Raw genomic sequence first — 21,416 nt, forward strand, 5'->3', positions numbered from 1 at the left:
TCTCATCCTTGGGAAGGAATCCGGAGCTGAGCTATCAGATCTCTCTCTGTGTGTCTGTTTCTCTCTCTGTGTCTGTCACTCTCTCTGCCCTGCCCCCTGCAGACTGTTCCTAACTGTACCTACTGTATCCCTCAGTTCAGGACATTTCCTCAGAGAGACCATCCAACATAATTTAGCTGGAAGAAGAAAATTACAAGAATAAAACCAGAAGAAGACTTACAATTTGGTGAAGATTACATTTCAATTCAGTGGGAAAATAGGAATTATTCAATAAGTGATGTTGGGACACCTAAATAACCTTTAAGGGGCAACAAAGTTATATCAATTTCGTTTTTCAAACCAAAATAAATTCCTAGCGGATTAAAAGTTTAAAGTTTAAAGCAGATGTTATGAGGGACAAATTTTATAATTTTATAGTGGGTAAGGCCTTCCATAGGGAACAAAATCCAGAAATATTGATATAAAATTTCGGGAACACAATTCAAGCTTCAATGAGTTTTGGGGGGACATAATTCAATCCACTACAGTTAGCATATGGAGAAAGTTTTAAAAGATTGAAAATGTTCTGTCTGGGGATGTGGGCTGAATTGTGCCCTGACCCCCAACTCATATGAAGCACTAACCGCCAATGTGACAGTATTTGGAGATAGGTCCTTTAAGGAGGTAATGAAGATTAAATGAGATCATATGGATTTGGCCCTGATCCTATAGGAATAGAGACACTACGAGAAGAGGAAGATACACCAGAGAGCTCACTGTCTCCACGAACACTCAGAGGAAAGGCCTTGTATGGACACAGCTAGAGGGCAGCCACCTGCAACCCAAGGAGAGAGGCCTCACTGGAAAACAACCCTTCTGGCACCTTGGTCTTGGACTTCCACTCCCAGAACTGTGAGAAAATAAGTTTATGTTGTTTAAACCACCTAGTTGATGTGATTTTGTCATGGCACATTGGTACTAGTACATGGTATGGTTGACTAATACAGAGTGGGATATAAAAGAATGGACACTTTCATGCCCAATTACTTGGAGATAAATTGGTGCAACCCATTGGGAGGGCACTTTGGTAATATGTGTGAAATACTTTAACAGGGCTTGCTCTTTGACCCAACAGTTCCCCTTCTACTCACCTACTGTACATAGTGCATTACACAAAAAAGCACCAGGATATTCATTTCAGCATTCTTTATAAAAGAGAAAAACTAGAAACAACTTAAAGGCCTGCATATGAGACTTGTTGAGATAACTGTGGTATGTAAACTCTGTGAAATATTATATTATGCAGGGATTAAAATGACTGGAAGGTACAGGCTTCTTCATACCACCATATGGTCCAGTTCTGGGCCAGTTTCTGGGGCACTGTCTGCAAAAAACTAGTCCTGATCCCCCTCGTCTTTGTCTCTTTCCTCCAGCTACCCTCTTGCCCTCCCTCCTCTCCTTCTATGCTTCTTGCCCACCAAAACCTCCTTTGCTTCCTTTTCCACATACTATAGCCTGCTGGTTTTCCAGCAAGGAGCCTTAGGAAGAAAACATGCCCGTTTCTCTGTTGAAGAAAAGGACAGCCAAGTTCTCAGATCGCTGTAGTGGTTTAAGAAATAAAACTGTGGTTCCTCAATTCAATAGTACCCAGCATTTTTCTTTTGCACATGAATAAGGAAAACAGAAACAATCAAAAATAGCCATACTGGCTTAAGCCAAAGGGAAAATTTCTGGGTTTGTAACTGAATGGTTCAAGGGCAGTGGTTGGCTTCAGGCACAGGTGGATGCAGGATTTGGTTCTGAGATCTGCCATCCTGCTTTAGCTTCTCCTGTGTCTAATTGACACCTGACCCAAAGTGTCACTGACTTTGATGGGATCCCCACAGCCAGAGGAAGGCAGTGCTCTCATTGGCCAAGCCTGAGCCTCGTGCCCACCCCTGGAATCATGATGAAGTCACCTCCACCAGAATCACAGCTGCCGAAGCAAAAGGATGGTGGTGGGGGATAGTTTATTGGAAGAAATAAGGATGGCAGTACCAGGAGAAGAGGAACTGATGCTGGGTGACAAGACCAACAGATGACTTCTACAGTGCCACAGTCACTTCAGCAAAGTCAAAACCATTTCCAATGTTTTATTAGTAACAAGTGTAGGGAGCATTATTCCTTAACTTAATAGAACAGACTATTTTTTCCCAAAGTAATAATATTTATTGCAAAAGAGATATGTGCTTGATGAAAATATATAAACAGTACGTACGTGTGTTACGGGAATGGTCTGTTTCCGTCTGTAATGCTGTTGTCCGGTCATGAGCATTTTTGACAGTGAAGGTGGCTCATTCCAAGTAATTTTAGTGCATATTTGCACACATTCGCATGGCGGAAAGATACCGCAGAAACAGGAACATATCATGCCCCATATGCAGAGATCTGTGACTTGTGTTCATCCCTTTCTGTATTAGTGCCCAATCTTAGTACCTTGCTCTTTCTCTCAATGCTGCATAATATTCCATCAGGATGGTCATCCTGGGATTTATGAAACATCTCCCCTGTTGATGCACACTTACATTCTAACAGTTTTTGGGTGGTGGTGTAAATAAAGTCCTGGTTTATTCTGCCTCATTTGCATATGCAAGAGTTTCTCTGTGATAGACTTGCAAAGGTGGGGCAACATGTATGTACATCTTTAATTTAATAGAATTGTCAAATAAGTTTCAGAGAGATTTTACTAACAGTTCAACTGACAAAGTATAAAAGTCCTGTTTCCAAGTACAGCCTTGCCAACATTGAAGACTGTCAATGAGTGAAATTAATCTTACACTGAAATCAGCTCTGGGCTGACCGACAAAATCCTGAAAGCAAGAATTAAAAGAATCAAACAGTTTCCAAGTCACTCGATATCGTCCAGATCAAAGCTCAAGGTATGTCTAGGAACAGACAATATCCAGCACCCCAGGTAAAATGTACAATGTCTGGCATCTAATCTAAATTACTAGGCATGCAAAGAAGCAAGAAAATGCAACCTATTATGAGGAAAATCAATCGATAAAAGGTATTGATTGGAAAGGAAGAAGTCAAAGTGCCTTTATTGATAGACAACTCCATGGTCTATGTAGAAAATCCAACCAAATCTATGAGAGAGCTACTAGGACTGATTCGTGAGTTTAGGAAGGTTGCAGGATAGAAAATGGTTAGAAGGAGGTGATCTCTCACTCCAAACACTTAACCGATTGTCCCGGCACTTTCCCTCCCATATCTGGAACAAAGCCGGTAAGCCAAAAACTCCTACTGCAGAAACAGTCTGGTGTGATGCACTTAGTATACAAATGCAATGTTTTCACACTAAGGAAATGCTCTACAATGTTGAAAGTAGTTAATGCTGAATGACAGCACCCAATCAATTCTTTTCTTCCATTTCCTAAATTGTCTTTAATTACCTTGTACTACTCGAATATCTAAATCCCACAACGTCCTTTGCAATCCAGCACAATGACAAGAACCAAGACACCGAATAGCAGCTCCAATTTATTTTTTGCATTAACAACAGAACAAGTGGACCTTGAGGCCCAGAAGCAAGTACAAGAAACAAATTAGGCCCCACAGTAAGTGGCAAATACTGCAGAAATCACTGCCCTAGGGAAGCATGCACTGCCTAAAACGGGACTCGAGGTTAGGCTTAGATCCCTCTTTCTTGGTGAGGCTTAAAGAAAAGTGGAGGCACAACAGGCCAGAAGAGTCACACCCGCACGGATACTTGGTAAAGACAGGCCATGACGGAAACGTGGAGATGGCTGGGATCTTCAGCAGTCAGTCGTCTAACATGGAGAGAAGGAGAAAATCAAGTCAGAGGGGAGGAGGGGCGCCTCCCTTCCCGCACAGCAGCACACCCAGAGCAGCGCAGCCCTTCCTGAAACTTAAGCCCTGTCTTGCTTTCAGCTCTCCTTGGGCTGAGACCGGCCCTGGCCACTTGCTGCCACCAGCTCCCCGGCCCGTTTCAGAACTCACACAGTGAGGACGTTGCCGTTCACACTGATCTCCTTCTGCACTGGCCCTCGGCGTTGAGCATTTGGGGTCAGGAACAGGCTGGCGAGCTCCGCGTTCTCAGGCGATGGGAAGGGCACGCTGAGGGTGCTGGTGGGGTCTGGTTAAGGCACCATCCACAGGACCCACTTTACCTGTGCTTCAGCCCTCCTGCCGTCTCCGAGGCCCGCCTCTGTTGCCCACCTCCCCCTGCCTACCCGGGCCACAGGGGCTCCTCAATAGGATACAACTGGACTTGTCGGTTATTTGGGCCTCCAGCCACGGGCGCAGCATCTCCGCCGGGCCCTGGTGCCCGCTCCATCTGAGGAACGCCACTGACTGCAGAACCTACCTCTCCCGAGACGCCAGAGCATACACGATCGCCAGTGCCACCGTGGTCATCAGGGTCTTCAGGATCCCCAGGATCCCCAGGTTGCCGGTCACCTGGTCCGCCTGGTGCACCAGGCTCGCCTGCCCCACGTGGCCCACCAAGGTCTCCCGGCCTGACCTGAGCGTCTGCACCCCTTGCTCTGACCGCTGCACCTGCCTCTGCCTCCAGGTCACCTGCACCTTCGTCTGCCACCAGCATGGCTCCTCCGCCATCAGCCTCAGACTCCATCTTGAACGCTGCCACTGATTCCACCGGAAAGTGTGCCACCTACCGCTTCCGTACCAAGCTCTGCCCCTTACTCACAATGCAACTCGGAATGCCCAGAGTGCCTGCGCAGACACTCCCTGGTGACGCCTACTGCCACGTGATTGGTTCCCACCACGAGGACCCTAGAGCCCAGGAAGGCTATCTTGCCAATGGGCTCTCCCTCACAATTTCCGCCCTTAGAAAACGTCATAGCCCTAGTGCGCCTGCACAGACAGGAATGCAGGTCTCGTCCCGCCAGGCTCGAGGCGGGAGCTGTAGCGAGCCCTGGGCACCCTTAGGCTGCCCAGCAACGAGCCCGTGACTCCACCCCAGTGCACTTGCACAGAGAGACCCCCGCACGCCAGCTCCCTGCAAGGTCACGCTGCCTCAACTCCCAAGACCATATGGGCCACGAAAACTGTGGGAATCCAGAACAGCACACCCTTTAGTGTGTGGTGCACCGCGGGCTCCTGTGCAGACAGGCCCTGCTGCCTGCCCCTGGAGACCCTGGTGAGGCCCCGTGGTGACTGGTTCCCACCAAGCCTGTCCTGCCCGAAGCCTGCCCATGGGCGTGGAAGACTGTGCCCCTGCTGGCCTGGAAGGCTGTGCCCTGCTGGTATGGCCAATGCCACACGCAACCAGCTGGCTGACCAACAGTGCCCTGTCATCAGGTTCTAGGAGGGACTCGGGCACCTCTGGGCCAAACCCATCCTGTCCCGTCCCTCTGGTTTCTGCACATGGCCCAGCCCTGGGGACAGGAGGTCAGGGATGTGGGGCCACCACTTCCGGGCCCTACCTGTCCTACGGGAGCACCCAGGCTGGAATTGTCACCCGGTACAGCAGAGGGTTTGGCCGTGGACACCGGTGACCGTGTGGGGTGTCACCTCCCCTTTCTGGGCACTTCCCAGACTCGTGTCCCGTTTTGCCACAGCCTCTTCACCCCTCTCCATTCCACCCTGCTCTTTCCATCAGGGACCTAGAGGCGTGGTCCTGGCATACCTTCCTGGCCGGGGTCCCTCCTTCAGGGCCTTCTGGAAAGCACAGTTCGTCTGGTTGCATGGGGAGCACAGGGCTGCCTCTGCACTGAGGCCTGGCTTAAGGGACCGACCCCAAAGCCCCCCAAAATGTGCCACAGGGTGACCAGGGCCCACTCAGCTGCCCACAACATACACATGGGCTTCTCTCCTCGGTGGCAACTCTGCCCTGCTCCTCTGCCATGGGCTTCTCTCCTCGGTGGCAACTCTGCCCTGCTCCTCTGCCAGGAAAGCGGTTTTGCTCAGTCCCCAGTCCCTGAGGAAAGGAAGGCCTGTGCCAGTGGGCATTCCTGCTGCGGGTTACAGCCCCTGCCCAGGAGGCTTCTTTTGCTTCCTTCTGGAGCTCATGCTCATGTCCATTGTCTCCCCTTCTTGGAGCCCCCGCCCCACCTATAAGTCTCCCTCCTGCAGTCTCTTTGGGACAAGGCCGCCATCCTACTCAAATATATGCCAAGTCCCTCTCCAGCTCATCCACCAGCCACTGGGATGGAGAGCAGTCCGCCTTCCCTGGACGGGGGTCACTTTCTCCTGTCCACACACAAAGTCTTCCGTGCGTTTGAAGACTCCCCTAGGAGCTGTGGGCACGCAAGAGACTCCAGTCTGCTGCACGGTCCAGGTTAACTGAGAGCGTGAGCTCTACACATGCACGCACTCACAGACACACGCGCAGCTCTAACTGCGTGTGCCAAATGTGCACACATCATACACGTGTGAGCACACGCATACTTGCACACTAATGTACACCATAAAACTGGAGGTGTGCAGCAGGGTGAAGGCAGTGAGAAGACGCCAGCAGCACTGTTGGAAGAATGAAAACGGAGAAGCTTCAGGGACTCCTAGGACCTTGGGAACGCAATTCCCAGAACTACTTGCTTGACACAAACTGTGTAATTAGCCTTCGGGAAGGAGAATTCTGTCCACGTTTTCTGGTCTACTTCTTCCCATCCCACTGCCAAGCAGGGCTTCAAATGAGACTGTACTTAGGAAAAGTATTTCCCATTACAAGCACTGGTTTGAAAGGACACTGAGAGGTGCCTTGGGGCAGGCTCACCTTCAACTATCCAACAAAGTCAGAAAATGCCCCTCTTTCTCATACATCCACTGGCTCAGTGATCAGATTGAATAAAGAAGTAAAAGGAGGCCACTTGAGTGAGTTGATTTCCTAGCAGAGGACGGTTAGCCTCACTCTATTCCCCATTCACGTACCTGATCTCCAACCAGTTTTTCTCACAGTGGGGTCCACGTACCAGAACTGCTGGTATCATTAGCTAAATCTTAGTGCGGACAGTGAGCTTTGTGGCATATTAACTTTTTTTTTCCTAGCCCCTTCTCCCCAACTCTGCAGTAGCCTTGCAAACAAGCAGCCTGCTATCATGGTGAAAACCAGGAGCCTAGTAGCCACTGGAAGTGGAAGAACAGGTTTGCAGCTCCTTCAAAGCCCCATTCTGAAACAATCGTCATTATCTGATCTGTCTGGTGGTTCCCCAGAAAAGCCCACCCGAAGGCTGTCTTTACGTGACCTGAGTCAGAGCTCACCCGGTGCAAACAGCCTTTCTCTGGGGGCTGGGTGGAGGGTGCCAAAAAATAGTCAGAGGCAATTGTTTAACATTGTGACCACCTCAGGCTTTGGATAACAGTTGAGACAAACAACAGGCTAACCTAAAAGCTTAAAGGGAAAAGCTGGGGAATGAGATGTCCACTGGGAGCTTTGAAAAGCTCTGACACATTCCTGGGAGTCTAGAAAGCGTGGAACACTCATAAGGCTGGGCTCCTGCTCAGAAAAGAGCTGAGGAGGCCCTAAGCTCTCAATTCTGGCTAAATTTGGAGCTCTGCCCAAGCAGGAAGTGAAGGCTTAGGCAGAGTTGTGAACTGCAAGGCTGAGAGGTGAAGGTGTGCCCCAACACACACACACACACAGAGCCCATCAGCAAAGACTTGGAGACAAATTGGTTCCAGGAATTGGAGGAAATATCAGTGCAGTCATTATCTGACCACTCAACTAACCAACCACAGACTCCAGTGTCCACACACAACAAAGAATACAGATTTTACAAGGTTAGTTTGGAAAACTCATGAATCAAACAGCAACAACAACAAATCTAGCGGAGGAGGCAGAATCTGATTTCTGGAGTCACCACATTATAATATTTAAAATGTCGAGTTTTAAACAAAATGCTATAGACATGCAAATACACAGAAAAATTATGTGAAAGTAACTATAGAGGTAAACATAAAAGACAGTATAATTGCGTTTATGTTTATAATGCTTTTATCCTCCTATCTGATTCCAAAAACCCCTTTATAATGTGGATAATCATAAAACTGTATTGATGGGCTTAGAATGTATAAATATGTGATGCATGTGATAAAAAGAGCACAAAAGAGGGGGCAAGGAAGGAAAGGAGCTTTAGAGGAGCAAAATTTTATATGATAATCAAATTAATTTTTCGAAAATCTGAAATAGAATGTTAGAAGTTAAGGTGCTGTTTGTAATCACCAGGGTAACCCCTTAAAAATAAAACCCAAAAAATTTCGTAAAAGAAAAAATGAGAGAATTCGAACGGTCACTAGAAAATACCTATTTAACACAAAATAAGGCAGTAATGGAGGAATAGAGGAACAAAAAAGATGCAACATACAGGAAACAAATAGAAAAATGGCAGATGTGAATACTACCTAGTCGTTAAAGTGAATGTAAAAGATTAAACACTCCAGTTAAAAGGCACAGAGTGGCAGAATGAAGTTTTAAAAGCACATGATCCAACTATATACCATCTACAAGAGACACACTTTAGAATTCAAGGACACAAAGAGGTTGGAATAAAAGAACAGAAAAAGATATACCATGCAAAGAGTAACCAAAGAGAGTTAGAGTGCATGTATTCATATCAGGCAAAATAGACCTTAAAATAAAAATTGTGAATACAGACCAAGAAAGACATTTTATAATGATAAAGAACTGAAACTATATGGCTGCAATAAAACGTACTTAAATGTTTATAGCAGCATTATTCAAAATAGCCCCCCATGAAATAATAGAATATTATTGTATTATTTGTCCATAAAACAAGGACGGTGACAATCAGCTTTGTACCCCGTGAATAGTCGTAAGCAATAAAAAACTAAATAAATAAAGTTATATTCTAGCAGTGGGGGGAAAAAAGAAATGAAGTACTGTTACCTGCAACCAATGGATGAACTTTGAAAATCTTGTGCTCAGCCAAAGAAGCCAGTCACAAAAGGTCACATACCGCTTGATTCCTTTCATATGAAGAGCTCATAATGCGCAGATCCATTGAGACGGGAAGTGCTGTGTGAGGACCAGGGGCCTGGGGTGCGGCCATTGAGATGGTGAGTGACAGCGAATGGATATGGGGTTTCTTTTTAGGGTGATGGAAATGTTCTGGAACTAACTGGTGGTAATAGTCGCGCAACTCTGTGAATACTAAAACCACTCTACTGTATACTTTAAAGTGGTGAATTTTATGTTATGTGGATTATATGTCAATTTTTAAAATCTCAGGAGGAAAGTTATATTACTAAAAGGAAAGAGCAAAGAAGATACATGGAATATGCCATCTCTGCCAGATCGTGCCTCTCTAGCCAAGCAACTCCACCAAGGACACACTAGAATACAGTCAGAAGATGAAAGTGAACTTGTCCAGTGGCAGCGAGCAGGCAGGCGGACCCTGGCAGGTGGGAACCTCTGATGAACGAGGTCATGCAGAGAAGCAGGCCGATGGAGTGGCTGTGCCATACCTGACATGAGACATCCACCCCCAGCTCCAAGACAGCTTCAGCTGTGGCTGTTTTCCCACCAATGGCGGGAAGGAAGGGGACGGAAGGGGCAGGTGCAGCAAACAGCAGAAGACAAGCATTTTCCTTTATAAGGAATATGAGCCAGCAATTGCACATATCGCTTATGCTCCTACCCCTCTGGTAGAACTTAATCACACGCAGGGCTGGCTGCATAACTTGGAGGGCCCAGTGCAAGATGAAAATGTGGTACTCTTTGTCAAACAGCCAGCGGGGGGGGATGCAATTAAAGGCACTAAAATATGTGGTTTTAAAAATGTTTTATCACCCATAAAACAAATAAGAGAACTGGGTTGATCATGAGTAACGACATAGGCATAGAAATTGCAGAGAATAATATTGTGGTGTCTCCTAATTGTAGGTAATAAGAGAAAAGAGAACGCCCTCACTTAAGATGTGATTGACTCCCTAGGCTAAGACTTCGACGCTGTCTTGAAAGGCCACCTCTTGAGGGGCTAACCCAGCAGGCTGCTGTGTGGTTGAATAAGTTTGGCAGAGGCTTTCCAACCGGGGTTCCTGGCTGCTGAGACGTCCAGGCAAGTTCTGATCTGGGGAAGAAGGCTAGCACCAGGGCGCTGCCCCAGGAGGCACAAGGCCACTGGTCCTCAGGGCGGGGATGGACAGAAGCAGGAACACAACCCTTGCATAGAGTGACGTTGCTGTACATGTGCACCACGGTCTGTGGCTCAGCACGAGCTTTCCAGTCCCAGATGCTGGCCAGGCTGTGGAGGAAATGGGACTTTCATACGTTGCTGGGTGGGACACAAAATCTTGCAGCTCACTTGTTTCTTAAAAGGTTAAACATACCTTGCCAAATAAGCTAGCTACACCATGCCTAGGTATTTATCTAAGAGAGAGAAAACCTGTACTGTCCACACCAGAACTTGGACATGAATGCACACAGGAGCTTCATTCACAGTAGCCAAGAACTGCAAACAGTCCTAATGTGACATGCTCACATGGCAGCAATAAAAAGAACAAGCTACTGATGCATATTGTCAACCAAAATTCACGCTGTTGAGGCAAAATAATTTTATAAGGTTTACAAGATGCCAAATGGGAGGATCGGCCCAGCAAAGGCCAGCCAACAGAGTTGGGAAGTGCTCTGGGAGTCTGTTACGACTAACAAAGATTTTACAGGGAAGGTGACAGAGGAGCGGGGACCACGTCCGGGTGTAGTTATTCCATTCTCGTTGGTGGACCAAATACAGAAATGACAATCACCGGTTACAAGTGACATCAGAAAGTGAACAATGTCTATGTGCAGTTTCAAGCAGAAAATATTCATGCTTCAGCTGTTTAAAACAAAGATGTGACTGCTTTCAGTCGCAAATTTTACACTAATCGTGTGTTCCAGCTGACCTCAATCTATCCTTAGATTAAGAAAAAAATGTCGACCCTGAGAACATGACACTTGACACAAGGCAGAGATTGCTTGTGAACCTGCTTCAGTTGCTCCATCAGTACAAAGACATGGACGAAGTTTAAAGTCATTATGCCAAGTGAAAGTAGACAGACACATAAGACGACATGCTACGTAATTATATAAAACGCAAAGTAATCTAGAGTGACAGAAAGAAGGTCAGGGGGTGCCCTAGTTGGGGGTAGTGAGAAAGAGCGACCGCAAAGAGCCACGTGGGATCTTTTGGGGATGATGAAAATGTTCTACTGTTATCCTGGTGGTGGTTTCACAGGTGGGTGCAATTTCCAGAACTCACTGATGGACGATTTCAATGGATGCAGTTCCTCGTATGTGAATTATTCCTCAGTAAAGCTGCTAAGATTAAACTGTTGCCTCCCAGGGACCTTGTAAGGCAGAAGACATGCTGTCCAATGCCAAAGTGCTGGGGGAAATGGTAGAAAGAATCAAAATGTTGGGGATGAACTTGGGCTAGAGCTAGCAGTCTGCAAGCAGAGCTGGGAGGGAATGCCGTTCTTCTGAGGGTGGTGCTCTCTGCCTGAGACCCGCAGTCCTTGTTCAGTGATGGCCTGGTCATTTAGAATTTTACACGTTGAGAGAGCTGACCACTTCTGCAGCCCCAATTCCAGCAGTTTGTGATGGTCGCTTGGAATCAGCCTCCTGAGGAAGAGACAGAGACTGCAGGAGTCCGCCGAGCCGTTAAGGCCAGTTTCTTTTCTTTTTCTGTTTGTCTTTTTCTTTCTTGTTTTTCTTTTGTTTGTTTGTTTGCTTTTTGTCAGCTGGCCAGTACGGGGATCCGAACCCTCGACCTTGGTGTATCAGCACCACATTCTAACCAACTGAGCTAACCGGCCAGCCCAAGGCCAACTTAAGAGTGTTGCATCCCCATCTGAGCCCAACGTTTAAGATGAGGCAGATGGCCTCAAGACAGGTGCCATTCATTGTCAGAGAGGGGCACAGGCCAGCGGGGAGGCCACTAAGTGAAAGGTAAGAGACTTCATGCTTCAGAACCAAGTCTAATCATCAATTTTTGTATGTGGAACTGGCTGGAAGCCAACCAATCTTTTGAGGGAATCATACTGGCAAAGACAGTGCAAGCTGGGCCTGCCAAAGCCAGTGACTGCTCCAGCCCTCAAGCCACCCTCCAGGGGCCCCCAAACCTGTACCAGTAGGTAGCAGGCTGCCAATGCCATGTGGCCTCCAAGAAGGGCATACTCCCCAATTGTCACTTCAGGAGTGGCCCAGGGGGACAAATGGATAAGGACAGGCCCCCGGATGGCAAGGCCACTGGCTCTAGAGGGCAGTGTGAGAACAAGTGAGTCTTTCCTCTTTCTCAGAGGACAGATCTGCAGGCTGCCTGCTGGGCCAGCCACGGGCTTTGCTCCGCTGCTGGGGCTGGTGCTCGTATTACTCCTGCCTGGAGCGATTTGTTCCATTGCTGTGGACCAGAGACTGCCGTGTGTCCCCCGTTCTCCACTTCTGGCCAACTTCGAATTGCCCTCCAGTAGTTAGTCTCCTCTCTCTCCTTTTAGCAATAAAATTCTTTCAAGTTTTATCTGTGCATATTCCCATCGTGCTAGAGACTTACACCCAGCCTCCCTTGTAGTTACATGGCATTAGATTTGACCAGAGCCAGCTTCCTGGGCGTGTGACCGCTGCACGGGGCCTTGCTCTCAGAAGGGCCTCATACTTGCTCCCAATGCTCTCCTGTCACAGTCTAAACTCCTTAAATCACTTTATATCTGCACTTGTGTTACATAAGTGAAGTCCATTGGGACAGCACGGCATGTGCGTGAGCAAAGATGATACACAGGTCTCGGCCTGTGAACATGCGGACCCAAGCCCACAGTCACGTGGGCAGCGTGTTTGCCATGCCTGGTGAAGTCTGGGGGTGACACGAGGCCCTGAGAGCGTGGCCAGGGTGAGACCTGGGCCCAGATTGGCAGAGGCAGTTGAGGGTGGGACACGAAGGCTGCAAAACCCCACCCCCTTGATCATGCCAGTTCTTACTGTCTGTGGGCAATTTCCCCCAAGTTGGCCCCAAGTCAGCAGAAAGGATTAATGTTCCCCCTTTTGATCCACAACCCACTGTTCTGTGACTCCTTCCTCCACCCTTCTACCGAAACTAAGGCGGGAGAAGTGGCAGGTGAGGGCAAAAGAGGAACTGAGGACAGCGCACAGGTTCCGGCTGAGGTGTCCATGTGCACAGTGGCCCCAGTGACAGACGGTGACTCCAGAGAGAGAAGTGGGCCCGAGAAGGAGATGAGCTCCCTCGTGTGCTGTGATCGCTGTGGAAGTCACCGCGGAGGACAGGCTGACCGACGTCGAGCCAGGGGGGAAATGCAGGGGAAAGTGGAGAGAACTAGGGTGAAGCGCCCGGGGAGGGGAGGGAAGTCGGGCCGAAGCTCTGGAAGGGCTAATTGGCTCCTGCTTAGGGGCTGGGGAGCTAGTGCTGATGCACGGGAGCCACGAGGCCATGGAAAGAGCAGACGAGGGCAGAACGGCTTCGTGCATGGAGGGGCAGAGCCACATGGTCCCCAGGCCCAGGTCACTACGGCCAGTGGACTGCAGGGCTCTTGCTCAGAGGGTGGCCCGGACTCCCCGACAGAGAAAAGGCAGCCAGAGAGTCTGAGAAGGATTTTAATTACAACCCGCAGCGAACTGAGGGACAAAGCTGTGCTAAGCTTCAGGAAAGAAAGGGTGCCCTGGCAGGGCAGCACAGCAGGGCCTTCAGATGAGATGCACACAAGGCAGGGAGAAGTGGTGCGGCCGCAGCTCCTCGGCTCAGCGGGGACCAGCTGCTTCTGTACGTGCTCCACGCAGCCTGTCAAAGACAGGAGAGTCAGGCAGGAGCCTCCCGTTGGGGCCAGCCCCCGCCCTCCCAGATGGCCGAGACTGTGACCAGGGCTATGGGATGTGTACCACTGACTTCAAAGCATCTGGAACGTGACAGTCAGGCACTGCACGGCCACCGAAACACAGAGAGGCATCACTGGGCACTCCAGGCACACAGAGATAGAAACTCTCCTCTCACCCACGGGACAGGCCCAACCCAGCAACCCAAACACCCCATCCAAACCTGGCAGTACCCAGCCTTGGGACTGGCCTACCCACTTGTCACCCTAATTAAGTGCAGACGTGTTTTCTAAATGGGAACACAACGTACGAGTAGTTCTTAAACTTCGGTGCGGATCAGAACCATTCACAACCTATTAAAACATGTACACTCCCTGCCCAGCAGCGGCTGAGGAGAAACGCAGTGTCTCCACATGTGCTAAATCAGATCTTCAGGACCTACTGGCAAAGTGGTTCAAACAATGTATCATCTACATGGATACAGATGCGTGAATGTGTGGATGGGTAGGTGGATGGATACAGAGATTAGATAAGTTAGACAGGTAGACTGGACGACGGATGGATGGGTGGGTGGACAGATGCACAGACAGATAGCCAGACAGACAGGTAGACATACAGATACGTAAATGCACAGAAGCCTCCAGGGCCAGGCCTGCCAGACTCTCCCTCCCACAGAGATGGTGGTCCCTGAGCGGCTGCGTGCACCCCCAGCCCCAGCCCCACAGTGTCGCAGGTTCTACACTAAGACACCCAGGTCCTCCCCCGCCCCAGCCTACCACATTGACCTCTAAGGTTGTCAATTTCTTTTGGCTGCACACGACACTAGCACAGCAGGTAAGAGGGAGAGTGAAATGGTTACACGTCCTTGCCTCCTCTCCCTCCTCAGCCCTCTCTTGCCCTGCCCACACATCCCAAAGCCCAGTGGCTCGACTGGAAGGGAATGTGCAGTGGGAAGGAGACACCCTCCCTCCAAGTGGGTGGGAGGCGGACAACATGAGTCAGTGTAACTGACTGAGTCAGTGTCACTGCTGAGCTTGGAGAGCAACACTTGAGGGCAGCACCGCACTCCAGGAGGTGGCTGCTGGCTTTCTTGTCGTGGAAGATGGAGAGGTGGCTGTACTCCACTACAACTTTATCGGCAGGCTGGGTGGCGGCCACAGGCCGTAGTTTGCTAACCCCCGAGTGAATTCAAAGGACAGGGCATTCCAGTGCTCACCATTGCTAATCTGGAAATGCAAACTAAAACCAGAAGTAATTTATCCCACATCATATTTGCAACACTTAAAGAAGATAACATTCCAAGGTTATGAGGAAACCAGTATTTGTGCACATGGCTGGTGGGCGTGGAAACTGGGACAGCCACTTGGCAGGGTAATCTGGCAGAATCTGTGCACAGCAAATTATACACTTAATTAGGCTCCTGGCACTCTTGTAAATGCTGCAGAGAAGTATTAACTGATCCCCACAACAGTCCTCAAATTAAAATATGTACTATTATCGCCACCTGTAGGTGAGGAAATGGGTGTAGAGAGGGCCCACGGCTGGCCCAGGCCCCTTCCACTTGTCAGCAGGAATGAAATGAAGCAGTCTGGCTCCAAATCCTTGCTTTGAATTGGAAGTATTAAGAGTTTCAATGCCCATTCCCTCGGTGCCCCAGCAGATCCATTGCCAGGTCATCTCCTGGAGAAACATGGGTACGTGATGTACATAAGGATACATGCCCAGGGATGTTGATGGCAGGAAAAACCGGGAACAATCGAAATTCCCATCAGTAAGGAAATGGACAGATGCAATGAGGCCTGTTAATCCAGCAGATTAAAATGCAGCAGTAAAAAGGAACGAACGAGCCTCTGTTCACGTAAATGTCAAAAGCATTCCGATCACTGTATAAAACTAGGTGCAGAGCAAGATACAGAACAGGCTACAATTTGCAAGTTCACAGCCCCCGCCCCCCCAAGTCCTGTATGCGGTGTGTGGATACATATATACATGTATGTAAACATCTACACATACTTTTAAAACATCTGGAAGGACACACACCAAGCACCTGACACTGGTTGCGGAACGGCAGGGGGTTGGGTGGGGTGGGGATGCCAGTTGTTCGTAGTTCTTTCCCTTTAACTTACGGGTTCCAAGCTTCCAGAGCTCAGTGCCCTGACATCTGAGGAGCGGCCCTTTCCTGGGTTTCTGTAAGGCCCTCGAGTGTTAGAATTTCTCATCCCCAACAGGCCTCCACCCTTTACATACCTCCCTTCCTTTCTTTCCCATTCACACTCCTGTCCTCCCTTGCCTCTCCCCCACACATCCTGTCCGGGCTGATTTTGCAGAACAGAGGACCGCAGTGTCTGAAGACCTCTTGCCTGCAGGAACTCGATGTCTGATTTCCCCGGGCCTGCACCCGAGAAGCCTACGCTGCTGCCGAAGATTACAGAGCAGGGCACATGGGGTGCAGCATCGATTCACACTTTCCCATCATGGGCCAAGTCTGGCGAACTCCCTCGTGTCCCTCGATGTCAGGCATACCGGAAGCGATAAAGGAGGAGATGGCAAAGTCAGTGGCGTTGGTGACGTACCTCTCCTTTGCCATGCCCTCCTTCCCCTCGCCTCACATCAGGCCCCATCTCTTGCTGCCCTCGCTGCTGACTACCTTCCCCTCCTGGACACTTAGCCTCTCCCGTTCAACCACCTCCTTCCCGTTGTTTCAAAACAAGAGAGGATTTTTAATTTTTACCTTTGTAAGAGTGACGTGTGCACATGGTAAAAATAACCTGCAGACCTACGCGAATGTGCACAGTGGAAAGTGACTCTCCCTCTTACCCTTCACCTGCAGTCTTCCTCCCCAGGCCATTAACCAGGTTGCTCTGTATCCTTCCAAAGTCATGCCATGGAGATATAAGCAGGTAGGAATAGACATCCTTTTTTGCTTTGCACAAGCATAGCAAACTATATTTGCTGGCTTGCACCTTGCTTTTACACGACATACCTCAGAGCGTGTCCCATACAGTCACATGTAGGTCTAATGAGTTATCTGTCACATCCATCCCGCCGAGGACACACTGCCTGCCATTTCAGGACAAAAGGGGCCCAGTGTAGTTGACTGGCACTGAATGTCCAGTCGGTCGCTTCACGGAGTCCACGTCGGGGACTCAGCGTCAGTCCCTCTTGCTGGCAGGTTGGACATCCACAGGCAGCAGTAGACGGATTAGCCTCGGTGAAGGGAAATATTTACTCTTGGAGCTTCACCTGGGCCTCCTGGGCCACTCCGTGCATGTGCCCACAGGTCATTTTGGGGTCACCCATGGCAAAAGTTGGCTAACATCAACTGACCAAGTCATTTAGTCTACTTGCTTGTTCAGCGCCTCTTCCATGGTGGGTTCTTTCTGCTGGGTGTTTGCACGTGGTTCAAGTCTTTACACTTCATGCCCACTCCCAGATGTCCACCCACAAGCCTCCACTCCAGACCTCCTCCTTGTTCATGACCTTCCAGTTCCTTCCCTCCAGGCCCCTGACCAAATGACCAGGCCATGCTTGACAGTGTCAACTCAGACCTTGAGCCCAATAATCCTCAAGATATCTAGGTAGAGTCCCCTCTCCACAGCGTACAGTCGCCTGAGTCAATGGCCGCAATCCCTTTGGAGAAGAGTTGGGAATATCATCGTACGGTTTGCTTGCCACGGTGTTACAGGGTCCTTCCTCCTAGGGACCCAGCCACCTCTTCAGTCAATGGGTTAGGGCTCTGAAAATTAGGCTCAGGACTAGGAACTGGGCCAGGGATAGAGACTTTGTGTGCTGGTGGCTACTCCGCCATCCTTGCCTTCTTTAAGTGGTATATGCCACAGCTCGTTCATTGGCTGCCTATGTATGGTGCCCCTAGGGATGCCAGGCTCTCTCATCCATCTGCACAACTCCTTGCAGCTCAGGCTCCCTCCACTGACCCTCCAAACTTGACAGTCATTACGGGAACGGCAGCCCCCTGACTTCCGGTGTCTATGGTCTGCCACCTCGCCTCTATGAAGCCTGGGCCCATCATCCCCACGGATCCTTGACCCTCTGCCCTGCAGTTGAACATGGCCTGCAGAGGAGGCCACGGCTGGGCTTCTGAGTGATGCCGGTGCCCTCTCACCGGCGCAGTCCTGACAACCTTCATGAAGTGGAACGCAGTCCTCGGCAGAGACGTCTCAGCCTCGTATAATACACACATTCCAGGCCATGGTGTTGTATTAGACGGAAGCAGCCAGTTCTGGGATGGGGCCTGACATTAGCATCGGCTGCCGTCTAGAAGATAAACACCCTAACCCAGCTGTTTCAAGCTCTCAACATGACACTTGAACTTGGAGGTGGGAAGTGACGTTTTCAGTCGCCGCCAGGCTAGGCAGTTCCCACACCACTGATTCCAGTACACCCACGGTCCTTGGCCTCTTTACACCTTTCTCTACCACCTGCTGGGGCAATTTCAGTATTTTCATGTCATTCGACACAGGCCATGGCTTTCTCCAGGCTTCTAACAGCCACCCTGGCAGCAAGTCTGCCCCAGCCCCTAGGGTCTTTGCCAAGATATTCAATCCCGTGTCCTGAAAAACTGCCCCCCAAATCAGCCAGTTATTGCTTGTCTGGTGCACACTAGCTAATTCCTGCCACTCTTCCTGTGCACCTCTTTCCTCCCTTACCAGGCCTGTGCCAAGCAGGGGACGCAGCTAGTGAACCCTGGATACTGGCCTCTCAGCCAGGAGAGGCAGTGGGGGCAGCTCGTCTAAGTGGGCATCTGTTGCCTCGCAGGGGGGAGGCCGCTGGAGCATCTTCCAGCATGGAAGAAATGCTAGCTCTACTGGGAAAGGGCAGCCCCAAAGAGCCCAGGACTCTGCAGGGCCAACACCCTCGGGGCCGTCCCTTCATGTAGCTCCATCTCGAATATTAGAGTCCCAGGTTTTCCAACCAGGCCTCTACCTGAGCATGATAGACCTGCCCTGGCTGAGCAGTTCCCACGGCCTGGAGTCCTGCCACTCTGCTCGTCCTCTTCCTGACTTCTCTGCCATCAGGCCCCCTTGCTCTTGGCGGCTATTAACTGCTTGTTAGCAGCCCTCCATCTCTTTTTATCCCTCTGCTGTGCACCAGCATCACTTAGCAGACAGGCACATCCCAGAAGAACAAATTGAAACGCCAACAAACATCAAAAGATGTGCAGACTCACTGCCAACATTTAAAAGACCAGCAACTCTTATTGCTGTCAGGGATAAAGTGGAGAGACAGAGAGAGACAGAGAGAGAGACAGAGAGAGACACAGAGAGACACAGAGAGAGACACAGAGAGAGACAGAGAGAGACAGAGAGAGACACAGAGACAAAGAGAGACAGAGAGAGAGACACAGAGAGAGACACAGAGAGACACAGAGACACAGAGAGAGACAGAGAGAGAGAGAATGAATAAGGACAAAACAAAGACATTTTCAAACACAGAAATATTAAAAGGATTTCCACCCACTGGCCTTCATTGAAAGATCCATTCAGGATGCACTCGGTCAGGAATACGATCGTGAGGGAAGGGCGTCAATGATCGGCCCACACGCTAACTATGATGTGCAGGAGATTTCAATTCACTTGTGACAGGAGGAGAAGCAGGAGGAAGAAACTCTAATTCTTTAATATTTTAAAAAATAGACATCCAAATACAGCTCTAGCAGCAGTCACAACATGAGGAGAGATGTCTGATTCATAGTGAAATTATGTCAAGGTCCATGTCGTGTTTGAGAGGAGGGTAGAAATACTGAATAAGTTAAGATCGCCTTAGAAATAATTATGGCCGAGTATATCTGTTAAAACTTTTAAGGGAAATTACTAAAATTGCAGAAATTGAAACTATAGCTTCCAAGCAAGCAGAGGGTGGCAAAATTAAGTGAATAAAAAGATAAACAGATACCACTACATAAGATCCTAAAAATACATTCAAATAGATCAATAAATACTAAATATAAAGATATGAAAATCACCTACTAAAAGACACAAATAATTGTGCAGTTTGTTTTAGTAATTTTTAATTTTTATTTTTATTGAATCAAAACTGATTATACATATTTCGGGGTTCAACATTGAGATATGTGGATCAAATCAGTATCTCTAGCATATACATTGTTACAAATTGTAATTATTCTTTATGCCCCTTGTCCAATCTCTCCCATTCCCCCTCTGCCCTCTAATTACCCTAGATTTCTTCTGTCCTTCTGAAAGAACAATGGTTACTCTGTTGATTTGCTGCCCAAATGATCTGTCCAATGCTGGGAGGCATGATCAGGTCCCCCAATACTATCACAGAGCAGATGTCTCTTCCATCACCATGAAATGGGCTCTGCAGAGACAGACATCCTCCTCCTTTCTTTATCTCTGCTGGTGACTCTCCTTGTGTCAAGGCACTCCACTGGCTGGTGGACCATCTGCTTGTTGGTTGTGGCATCAAGCCGCCTTCGCGGCAGACATGGTTATCGTGGTAGCTATGGTGGGCCACCCACATGGAGGAGATGTTTTTGGCCTGCTCTACGGGGCTGGCAGTGTGCCTGGTTGTGGAGAGTGTCTGATCCACAGTTCCATGCCCCGGGTCACTGAGTGTGTTCCAAGGCACTGGCACGGGGTGCCTAGTTGTGGGAGGAGTGCTCGGGTCCCAGGCTGCAAACCCTGGATCCATACCCTGGGTCCCCGGATGGGCCCTGAGGTGGTGGCATGGGTGCCTAGTTTGGGAGGGGAATCCAGTCCCCTTCTCCATGCCTCAGGTCCACGGGCACACCTGAGGCACTGGTGCAATGTGCCTGGTTGTGCGATGGGGGTCCGTTCCCCTTCTCCATGCCTCGGTCCATGGGCAGGGCCTTGATGCACTGTCCCAGAGTGCCTGGTTGTGTGGGGATCCAGTCCCCAGCTCCATGCCTCAGGTCCATGGGCAGACCTGAGGCACTGGTGCAGTGTGCCTGGTGGTAGGAGAGGGATCTGGTCCCCTTCTCCATGCCCCGGGTCCCAGCGCAGGCCCCAAGGCACTGGTGCAGTGTGCCTAGTTGTGGGAGGGGTTCCAGTACCCTTCCCCATGCTCTGGGTCCCAAGGAAGGCCCTGGGGTGCTGGCATGAGGTGTGTGGTTGTGGGAGGAGGCTCTGGTCCCATTCTCCATGCTCCAGGTCCCAGCACAGGCCCCAAGGCTCTGGTGCAGTGTGCCTAGTTGTGGGAGGGGTTCCGGTCCCCTTCCCCATGCCTCGGGTCCTCGGGTGGACCCCGAGGCACTGGTGTGGTGTGCCTCGTTATGAGAGGGAAGTCTGGTCCCCTTCTCCATGCCTTGGACCCCTACGTGGGGCCCTGAGGGACTGTCGCAGCATGCCTGGTTGTGGGAAGCGGGTCCAGTCCCTGGCTGCTAGCCTCGGGTCCCCCGGCAGGCACCTAGGCATTGGTGGTGTGCTGGAATGTGGGAGTGGGGTCTGGTCCTTGACTCCAATCATCAGGATCTGGGTGGGGCCCCGAGGTGCTGGTGCTGTCAGTTGTTGTGCATGGAGGTCCTGCCCCTGGCTCCATGCATCACGTCCCTTGGTGGGCCCCAAGGAATTCATGGTGTGCCTGGGCCGGAACTAAGGTTTTGTCCTTTGCTTGCTTCTAAAATGGGAACTTCCTGTGGGAACCAGTACTTGAGCTG

This window comes from Cynocephalus volans, chromosome X (assembly GCF_027409185.1).
Source record: "Cynocephalus volans isolate mCynVol1 chromosome X, mCynVol1.pri, whole genome shotgun sequence".
Lineage (NCBI taxonomy): Eukaryota > Metazoa > Chordata > Mammalia > Dermoptera > Cynocephalidae > Cynocephalus > Cynocephalus volans.